The sequence below is a fragment of the Cebus imitator genome, unplaced genomic scaffold (genome assembly GCF_001604975.1).
Source record: "Cebus imitator isolate Cc_AM_T3 unplaced genomic scaffold, Cebus_imitator-1.0 Scaffold24, whole genome shotgun sequence".
Taxonomy (NCBI): Eukaryota; Metazoa; Chordata; class Mammalia; order Primates; family Cebidae; genus Cebus; species Cebus imitator.
Window position 1 is genome coordinate 2,874,957 of NW_016107339.1, and position 9,918 is coordinate 2,884,874.

General features: G+C 34.4%; 1 protein-coding gene and 1 long non-coding RNA gene across 3 annotated transcripts in view; one reads left to right on the forward strand and one right to left on the reverse strand.

Moving 5' to 3' along the window:
• The window catches only part of LOC108299757 (homeobox protein cut-like 1), a 40,425-nt gene extending 37,129 nt beyond the window's left edge, over positions 1–3,296 (forward strand). Inside the window, exons 1-3 of one of the 2 annotated variants that reach the window (XR_005199078.1) lie at positions 202–1,356; positions 2,250–2,286; positions 2,952–3,296. The gene's annotated coding sequence lies outside the window, so the exon portion shown is untranslated. Of the gene's footprint in view, positions 1–201; positions 1,357–2,249; positions 2,287–2,951 lie in introns of those variants that run through there. The other variant, XR_005199076.1, reaches the window with a different exon arrangement.
• A 3,251-nt stretch (positions 3,297–6,547) lies between these two features.
• Positions 6,548–7,449, reverse strand: LOC108299758. The gene is made up of 3 exons (XR_001823103.2): positions 7,367–7,449; positions 7,191–7,192; positions 6,548–6,691 (listed from the first exon to the last, which is right to left on the reverse strand). It is a non-coding gene; the product is annotated as an uncharacterized LOC108299758 (long non-coding RNA).
• Between the last annotated feature and the right edge of the window lie 2,469 nt (positions 7,450–9,918).

Here is a 9,918-nt window from a genome sequence, read left to right on the forward strand (position 1 = left end):
TGATCTCGGCTTCCTGCAATCTCTGCCTCCCAGATTCAAGTGATTCTCCTGCCTCAGCCTTCCGAGTAGCTGGGACTACAGGTGCGTGCCACCACCCACAGCTAATTTTTGCATTTTTAGTAGAGACAGGGTTTCACCATGTTGGCCAAGATGGTCTCTATGTTGTGACCTCGTAATCCTCCTGTCTCAGCCTCGCAGAGTGCTGGGATTATAGGCGTGAGCCACTGTGCCCGGCCTGTCCCACCTTTTAAGACAATACTACCTTGCAATCCTGCTATTTTCTCTGGTTAGCTCACCCTCCCACTGTCTGCCACTATTATTTCTAATGGTCTCCATTCCCCTCAAAAATCAGATTTCCATGAATCTCCTCCAAATTTCCCTTTCAGAGGTTGACAATGTCTCATAATATAGAAAAAATTGAAGCCTCAGCTTCCACATACTAACTTATAAACCTTATTAATTGTAAATATTTTCTCTTTCTTCCTTCTTTTTACATGGAAGAAATGTATTTGCTTTGCTATTCTTTCATTTAGAAATTTTGTATATATTTTTATGTAATATTATTTTAACAATTTTCCTATGTAGACACACTTTTCTTAATTTTGATATTAGGTATTAATTCTGCTTGACTTGTAGAATGACTTGGGAAACTTCGTTTGGTTTCTTGACTTTTTCCTTTTACTCGGTGCTCAAAGAAATCTGTTCCTTGAAAGTTTGGTAGCAGCATTTTGGTACAAGTCTTTGGGTAGTAGTAAGGGTGATATTAGTGTGTGTGTGTGTTTGTGTGTGTGTGTGTGTGTGTGTGTCTGCCTGTGTGTATGTCAACTAAAGACTCTTTAGTTTCTCCTGTAATTATTGGTCTATCTCAATTTTCTTCTACTTCCTAAGTTCATTTTGGTAATTTTTATCTTCAGAAAACATCTGCTTTGTCCTTCGTCTAGATTAGGGATTTGTTTCTTCCCTATGGAACTCTTCGGCAGTTGATAAAGTTGATGAAGTTGATAAAGACCTCTTCTTAGAATCATTTTAAAAAATCCTACTTGGGGGTGGAGTCACATGACTTACTGGGCCTTTCTACAAAAATGTGTGTGTATGTGTGTGTGTGTGTGTGTGTGTGTTCTGTTTACATTTATGTTTTTCTCACAATGCTATCTCAATATACTCAGTAATTTTATGGAATAAAAATGCACAAAACCTGCTTGAATAATATAGTCTGTGTGCTTGCCTCCTTTACCTCATAACACAGTGTATGAAAAGGGAATTGAAGAGCAAGCCAAATAAAGAAAAGAAACTACTACCCACACAACTTGCAATACGTATGGCCTGTATCACCACACAATCTGTGAATAATAAGAAGTAACTTTAAATAATACTTCAACAGTTACCCAATCATGTGATTTGTTTGAACTTCCAAGGCTAATACTTTTAGCTCAACAGTTATCTATATTATAAAATACCGTACTGCCTTATGGAGAGTTAAAAATTCTCATTTCAACTGTCCTCTTCTGCAAAGCTTTAATAAGTAATGAAAAAAACTCACCCTCTTTCATGTATTGATGAATATAGGTAGATAAAAATTTTAGAGAGAAAAATAGAGGCTGGGTCACCAATATGAGAACATAGATAAGCAGGCACATTTGCGTGGTAGCTGGTCAGCTCATTTACAGGAGAATCTGTAGACAGAAACTTGGAGATTATGTGCAATCTATAGGCTGATCTAATGACTGTCATAAATGATAGTTTCACATAGATGCACCAACTGAAAAGTGACATACTGATGGTCCCCGATTTATGATAGTTCAACTTAAGATTTTTCGACTTTACAATGGTGTGAAAACAATATGCATTCAATAGAAACTGTACTTAAAGTACCCATAAAATCATTCTGGTTTTCACTTTCAATACAGTATTTAATAAACTTCATGAGATATTCAACATTTAGTTATAAAATAAGCCTTGTATTAAAGGATTTTGATCAACTGTAAGCTAATGTAAGTGTTAGCACATTTAAGACAGTCTAAGCTATGATTTATTATTTTTCATTGTATTTTTGTAGATATGGGGTCTTGCTATGATGTTCAATCGCTTGGGATTATTAAATGCATTTTCGACTTTAAGGTATTTTTAACTTACGATGGGTTTATCAGAATGTAACCCTATCATATGTCGAGGAGCATCAGTCAACATTTCTGTGATTTCTACTGATGAAGGTCACAAATATTGCTAATATCTCTATGTTTGTTACCTAGATTCATAATTGAAGGCCATGCTAAATTTCAGTTAGAAGTGAGTGGAAATACATTATTTATTTTAACATCTAAGAATAAGGACCCATTGTAACCTAGAATCCAGTATTCTGAAATCTTGATTTCTAGATTTACCAGTGTACTGGTATAAAGGAATATGCAATATAATACTGTCTTATGTGTATATATTTGCTATTTAAAAAAATTATTTCTAGAGAATAAGAATTATACAATTGCCTTAAATGTCTGTTACTTAATAAATAATGATAATTTAAATTGAATCAAAAGTTTAATAACTTTGTTTTTTCTACTTTTTTATCCTATACTTTTTTCTTTATTGCATGTGTATGTGTATGTATATACATGTATATATTTTGCTTCCTTTGAGTACTGAATTAAGTAATTCTAATATAAAAAGCTTGTGGATTTTAAACTGTCAGAGTCTTTTTATGCCCATGAATGTTTTCCTTTTACTCTTATACATGATTGATAATTTTGCTGGACATAGAATTCTAGGTTCAAAATAATTTAATCTTAGAAAGAACCCAAGAAGGCATTTTTTTCATTGTCTTCTAACATCCAGATTTGCAGATGATACTTTTGTATTCTAATTTCATGCTTTTGAAGCCAAAAATAACTCTTTTCATATTTCTGTAAAGGTTTTATGAAATTTTCTTTATTTTTGAAGTTCTACATTTTCACCAGGTTATGAACATTCATTCCTGCTTGGCAGTTGATGGTCCTTTTAGATTAAAGATTTGCATCTGTTTTTTCTAGCTCAGGTAAATTTGTTAATTATTCTTTCATTATTCAAGTCTTGTTCCTTATTAATTCTGTCTTTATAGAGTCTCTATTAAGTAGAAATTGAAACTTTTTAAATCTATATTTTTTCTGCTTCTTCACACTTTCTACACCTTTACCTTTCTTAATGCATTCTGGGACAATGGTTTGCTTGATCTTTGAGGTTGCTACTGTGTTCATTATTGTGTCCATACCAAAAAAAAAAAAAAAAAAAAAAAAACCCAGGTTTTTCTTAAAAATTAAAATTTTGCAAGAGCTTTTTCTCAAACATATATTGGGTCACAGATTCCTTAGTGCTTCTATGAACATATTTTTACCTTCGTTTTTTTCCTGTGATTTGGAAAGGGAGAGTAATTGTTAAATGTTTTAACCAACCATCTTGAATCTGGAATCTGCAGATTGCTGTCTAGTATGTGTCAGTTTCCATGTTAATCACTGGATAGACAACACAGGCATAGAGATCTCAATCAAGTGGAATATCATGAACATCTCAAACACTAAAGCATTTTCTTCTGAGGTACACAGAAAAAAGTGTGCGAGAGAGGTGATCTGAACAGCAAGTTGGGGCCCCTCATTCTGTATACTTTTTTAAGGTGTTTGATTTTATCATATACACAGTAGGTAGCTGAAAAGGGATTAATTTTTGTGTTTATCTGTTTTAGATAGAGATGACATCTTGCTATGTTAACCAGGCTGGTGTCGAAATCCAGACCTCCAGCAGTCCTTCTGACTCAGCCTCCCAAGTAACTGAGACTACAAGTGCATCCCACCACGCCTCACTGATTTATTATTTTTCATTGTATTTTTGTAGATGTGGGATCTTGCCATGTTTCTCAGGCTGATCTCAAACTCCTGGCCTCAAGAAATCCTCTTGTCTTGGCCTCCTGAAGTACTGGGATTAAGGGTGTGAGCCACTATGTCTGTCCAGTATGAAAAGTTTTTAGGAAAATGATTTTGTTAATACCGTGAAAGATGAAAAGAAAGAAGACAGGATTAGACAGGGGAAATCTTTTAAGAGGTAATTCCTGTAGTCCAGAAGCATCATTGTCATCTAACCATTTGTAATGGCATTAGAGGCTGGAAGAGGAGCATAAAATACTTTACCCAATATCTTTCCTAAAAGCATTTTATTAGAAACTGGCATAACATCTCATATAAGAGCTATATCATTAACCAACAACCACAATGGTCACCTTTTTGTAACTTATTTTGCTTGTTACTTTTTCCTTATCTGCACCGTAGTCAGGAGGAGTAGTGTCAGTAAAGTTTTATAATTTTGGTACTGTTATATGTTGTGTAAATTTTAGATCATGTATTTTATGCATAATGGGTAGATCATGGGCTGCTACAAGATGAAATTATATTAGAATTGTCTGAGTACTTGAGTATTGGTAGTTGGGAATCACGTGTAATTCTAAATTGTAAGCCCAAGTAACCAGATGTGATATTGAGAGGATGAGGCAATTCATCCCTAAATTCCAAGGCAGATTCTTCCCAAATATGTACTGCATGGTTGAAGATGACAATGTTCACTAGAAGAGTAGGGGCATTCTTAGGTCAAGGATAGCTCTCTTACTAATAGAATTTACAACAAGGTTACATTTCTCTGACTAGAAAAATGAGCATTGGCGATATTTAATAAAAGTATAGTATTAAAAGTAAAAAAAAAAACACACCAAATACTTGTTTTACTCATAGCCTTATGTAAAACAAAGCACTGATATTATTCCAGCAAGACAGATGTGGAGCAGGTGTTGAAATTTAAGGGATGAATAAGTAATATAGAGGCAGTAGATCAGTAATGGGGATGGATTCGTTCATCAAGGAAATGGGTATAAAACAATGAATTATTAAAACATCTCTTGATTGTTTTCTTTCAAAAGTTTTCTTACGTCAGATGTAAGGCAGAGTTTTCAGGTTAAAAATTTTGGCTATAAAGTGAAGCCATATATTCAGATTTTTCAGACTTCTGTATTTTGTAAAGATATTCCTGTAAAAGTCAGTTTCCCCATAGAGGCATATCTTTAAGTCTATACACTGGCAAACAAAATAGTTTTATAGTCTAATGTACAGAAGTTTCAGGCATATTTATATTAACAAGAGTATATATGAAAACATTTGCTTGAAAAGTATACCATGAATTGATGTCAAATAATACATAATTACGATTTCTATATATAGATAAAGTGACTTTCACTAAAATCCATATATTTTTTATTTTATTAAACAGTATAAAAATTCATTGAAAGTCAACTAATTTACTGTGTGTCTCCCAAACACCAGTCACTGTTCTAGATACCTGGGATACACCACTGAACAAATTAGGTGAAACATTCCTTTATTGAGGAACTTATATTCTTGTGTGGGGAGAAAGACTGAGCAATAAGCATATTATATAAGTTAAATACTTAGTAAAAAGTAATATGAAAAATAAAGCAGAAAAATAAAAAGAAACCAAGGTAAAAGGGAATCAGAAATGTGGGTGGGATAATTTAGTTTAAAATTTTAAATAGGTCTTAAGGTGGGTCTCATTGAGCAAGAAACATTTGTGTGAAGACATGAAGGAAGTGAAACAGTGGAAAAGGATTATGAAGTGCTGCCTTAAGCACTCTAAAAAAATACATTTGTTTTTATAGGGAAATGTTCTATTTATCTTTTACTTAAATTGCTGAATTATTTGGTTAGTCAAAATTCCAAATTCACATTACCCCAGCATCATTTCCTAAAACACACTGAAGTTCTTTTTACATCAATATCTACTTCTTTTGAAATAATTTATATCAATATATTTGTTCATGCCTATCTCAGAAACCAAAATGTAGGCGCTCCTCTTTTTAAAAAGAAATTATATATCTATATATATATATAAACAAACCAGGTTTTACACTTCTGAAAAGATAAATACATCTTTACTCACATCTCAACCTGGACTATATTTGAAATCATAAAGCTTTTTGATTTCTAAGATGATATAAAGTGATATAGAGATCTTTGAGTGAATGTAGGGCAAAACTATTTGAAGTCTTTATGCTTTCTGAGTTCAATAAATAGTTTTCCATTTGAAATATGTACATGTTTTGCCCTTCCCTATGTGTTCATCTTCCTACCTGAACGATATTTGTTTGCCGAGGGTACAAATGCCTGTGCAATGATAGCTTTATAGGCAGACGGGAGGTTCAATCTGATTGCACTGAATGAAGTACAGTGATCTGCACTCACTCTTTCATAAGATATTAATTTTGGAGGTTATTGGAATAAACCCTATACATTATATAGATTTGTCACTTTTATCTATTTTAAAATGTCTGTTTTTATTACCTTCTGACTATTGTCTCTCTGAGCTAAATATTAAACTACCTCTTCTTTATTTAGTCATTATTTTAAGGAGCTATGAATTTCATATGCCAACTTTTTAATTTAATTGATTAAAAGCAAAACTAATTTTCTTAATCACAGTTTGCTTGGCATTACACAGCCCAACTTGCAGGCAGAGAAAAGAATACAAAACAAATAAGCAATCTGTACTTAAAAATAAGTTTTGGACAGTAAAAACAAATGCAAAATTGTACTCAAGTAAGCCATGCTAATTAAGTGGTGGAGTGGTATTTTTAAAGAATAAATCAATGAAAGAAAATATCTTATGCCTTTTCTTTGAAAATTAAGCACTTTCCTGTGTTCTTATTTTTGGTTAGAATTTGGCGAGGGTAACTCAAAGAATAGTTCTGGATTATTCTTACTAATAAGATAAAAGAAAATAGCAAGATCAGTATTCACTCAGCTCTGTGGCATGTGGGGCAAACAAAAAGGGTCAGAAACTTTTACTGCTTTTGAGTGCGGGTGTGTATTTTTCAGTGTGATGAGGAAAACACCCACTAATCATGCTAACTTTGCAGCAGTTAAACATGACATATGATGCTGCTTTCTTAGTTATGTGTTAATGTATGTGTTTGCTGCTGTGGTTGTATGATATAATGTTTGATTTTCTTGATGTTGTTACACATCTTACAACAAATGACCTGTTGTTTAAAATGTATGTATATGACATTAACGCTCAAGCACTAATGTTATGCTTTATTAGGATTTAATGTATGGCAAATAATGTTCAATTTTTAACATCCACTTATTGTGCAGATTTTTTAAAACTACTGTTTGCCCAGCCCCAGAAATGCACAGAAACAAATAGGGTGGGTGAGGCTTTTGACCTCAGTGAATTCCCAGGTTATTGGCAAAGGCAAAGGGGCTGCAGAAATCAGTGTCATAGTGCACTAATTGTGGGAAGCTATAGCCACTATGAGGCCATGAAAGAAGAAATGTCTAACTCAGGGGGTGAGGCAGTGGGGAGAGGGGCATTTCAGAGAAAGGCCTCTGGAGGAGATGGAGTCTGAGCTGAGTGTCTTGGGAAAGCAGTATTTTGTTAGGTGAAGAAGGTATAGGGAAGGCATTTCAGTCAGGGAAAACAGAGTCTACAAAGCAGGGATTCAAGAGAGAACATTTGAAACACTTGTCGTTGTTAAATGCAATGACATTTCAGATATGCCATTTTCACTCAGAAAAATAAGCAAAATTGAGATGCCAAGTTTGGAAAATTGATATCCCATTTCACATCTGAATTATTGAGAAATCCTTAAACACAAAATGTGCATTCCTCTGCTGTTTTTGAAAACTGAATGTTTGAACATTACCTCTTTTGCTGAAAGTAAACACTTTTTAATGAACCAAAGTTTTCCTTAATTTTCCTAAATATACTCTATTAGAAAGAAAATACAGATTTTCCTTGCATCAGGAAATTCACATGCTCGATTTTAAGCATTTTTTGGAATGAACAATACACAATGAAAGATGTTGCTTTTGTCTGGAGCCACCTTCCTGGGCCTGCTAGCAAACTCAGACCCTCACGCTTTCACACCTGAGGCACAGCTGCCAACCACATCAAGGTCATCATCACAGGATGTTGATGCACACATTCACACACACAAATAATAAACTTACATGCATTTTCCTTGGGGACAAAAGCAAATGGTATGGTTGAGTGTTCTTTGTCTTTAGCAAAGTGGCATGGTGGACACTATGTTTTATTTTAAAACTTTTAAATAACATTTATGTATTTTCATACATAAGTGGAATTCAATTCTGTCCAGTCCAGATAGCTGTTTCCCAAGGTGTGACCTTGGACTGTCTAAGTCAGAATAACCTAGCATATTTTGAGAAAGTACAAATTTCCTGGTTCTGTTCAAGATCTGTTGAACCAGAATCTCTGGGTATAAGTACAGATGGTTTATTTTTAGCAAGTCCCAGAGTGATTTCTTGTCACCCTAGAGAACCACTAGTATAGATCTTGCCACTGCTTTTGCCAAGGGTTAAGTATTTAGAGCCCAAAATAAGTGAAAACCAATAGCATATGTTTGTTTGACTCGATCCATCAAACTTAAAAACATATATACATATATATGTGTGTGTATATATATATATTTCAGAATTGTCGTCTCGTAGCCTTTTTTATAATTTCAGACTCCTTGTAGTTACCACGGAGTATACCACAAACATCATAATTTTTTGTGCATCTCATACTTTCAGAAGTCCAAAGCTCAATTTTATGAAGCATGGACTGCCTAGCATTTATTTCATCCTGACACATTTGAATTTGTCTTATAGAAAATTTTTTCTTTTTTACTAATTTATACCTCTCAAGGTTACATTTGCCTACAAACTCTTCTTTTGGTATTTTGGTATTTATGATGGGCATTGAAACCTACTTAAATTATTTCTGACATACATTTTCCTTCAAATGCCATAAACATTTTTTTCTCTCATCAAAATGTCTAGTGTTAGTTTTCTCTATTTCTGGTCTTAAAAAATATCCACAATTACCATTTCTCAATATAATTTTTGCATAGGAGATATTTATCTTTTTAGATGGTATCATAATCCCCCCCATGCTATTTTGTAAAAATACTCTGAGTCCTCTTGGATTCATAACTGGAGCAAGTGAGGGGCAGGAATGATTTTAATGTTTTTTTTCTTACCCTCTGTTTCTCCATACCAGGTGACAAATGAGTGAGTTGTGTGTACTTGATAATGTAAGGACATTTTCCAGCACCACCAATGCTAGAAAAGCAAACTAACATGGGATCCTCAAAATAAAACTGTGATCACATAGAATGCCGGAGCAAAATCTCATTCTTAACATCTCATTTCTGAATAGTTGTGTTACTGTATCTGTCAGCATTCAACTGGGAAACAAAACTGCTATATGTGGAATCCATAATAAAAAGACCTTATACAAACGTGAGGACAAAGTTGAAGAGATGTCCAAAAGGAGGAGTTGAAGAATCAGATAAAAACCACTCAGTGGTCCTTTTGACACACTGGTATGAGAGAGCCAGTAGCTTATAGGAAATTCTGGGAAGCTAAGGATGTCCAGGTGCTGAAGTTGTACTGTGAAGTGGAGATGGCAGGGAAGTACATGGAAAGCTGTTGCCTCTGTGTCTGGTGGTGTGTCTGGGGTGGCAGTTGGTCAGCATTGCCACAGATGGGAAGAAGAACTGGACATGGAACAGAGGTGAAGTGAGTAAAGACAAGCTGGAATCTATAGGCATCTCTGCATCTGTCGTTCACTGCTTCTAGCCATGACAAACTTCAGAGTACAGTGACTACAGCTTCACCTTCATTTTTTTTCTTTTTTTTTGAGATGGAGTTTCCCTTTTGTCACACAGGCTGGAGTGCAATTGCATGATCTCGACTCACTGCAACCTCTGCCTTGAGGGTTCGAGTGACTTTCCTGCCCCAGGCTCCTGGGTAGCTGAGATTATAGGCATATGCCACCAAGCCTGGCTAATTTTTTTTTTTTTTTAAAGTAGAGACGGGTTTTTAC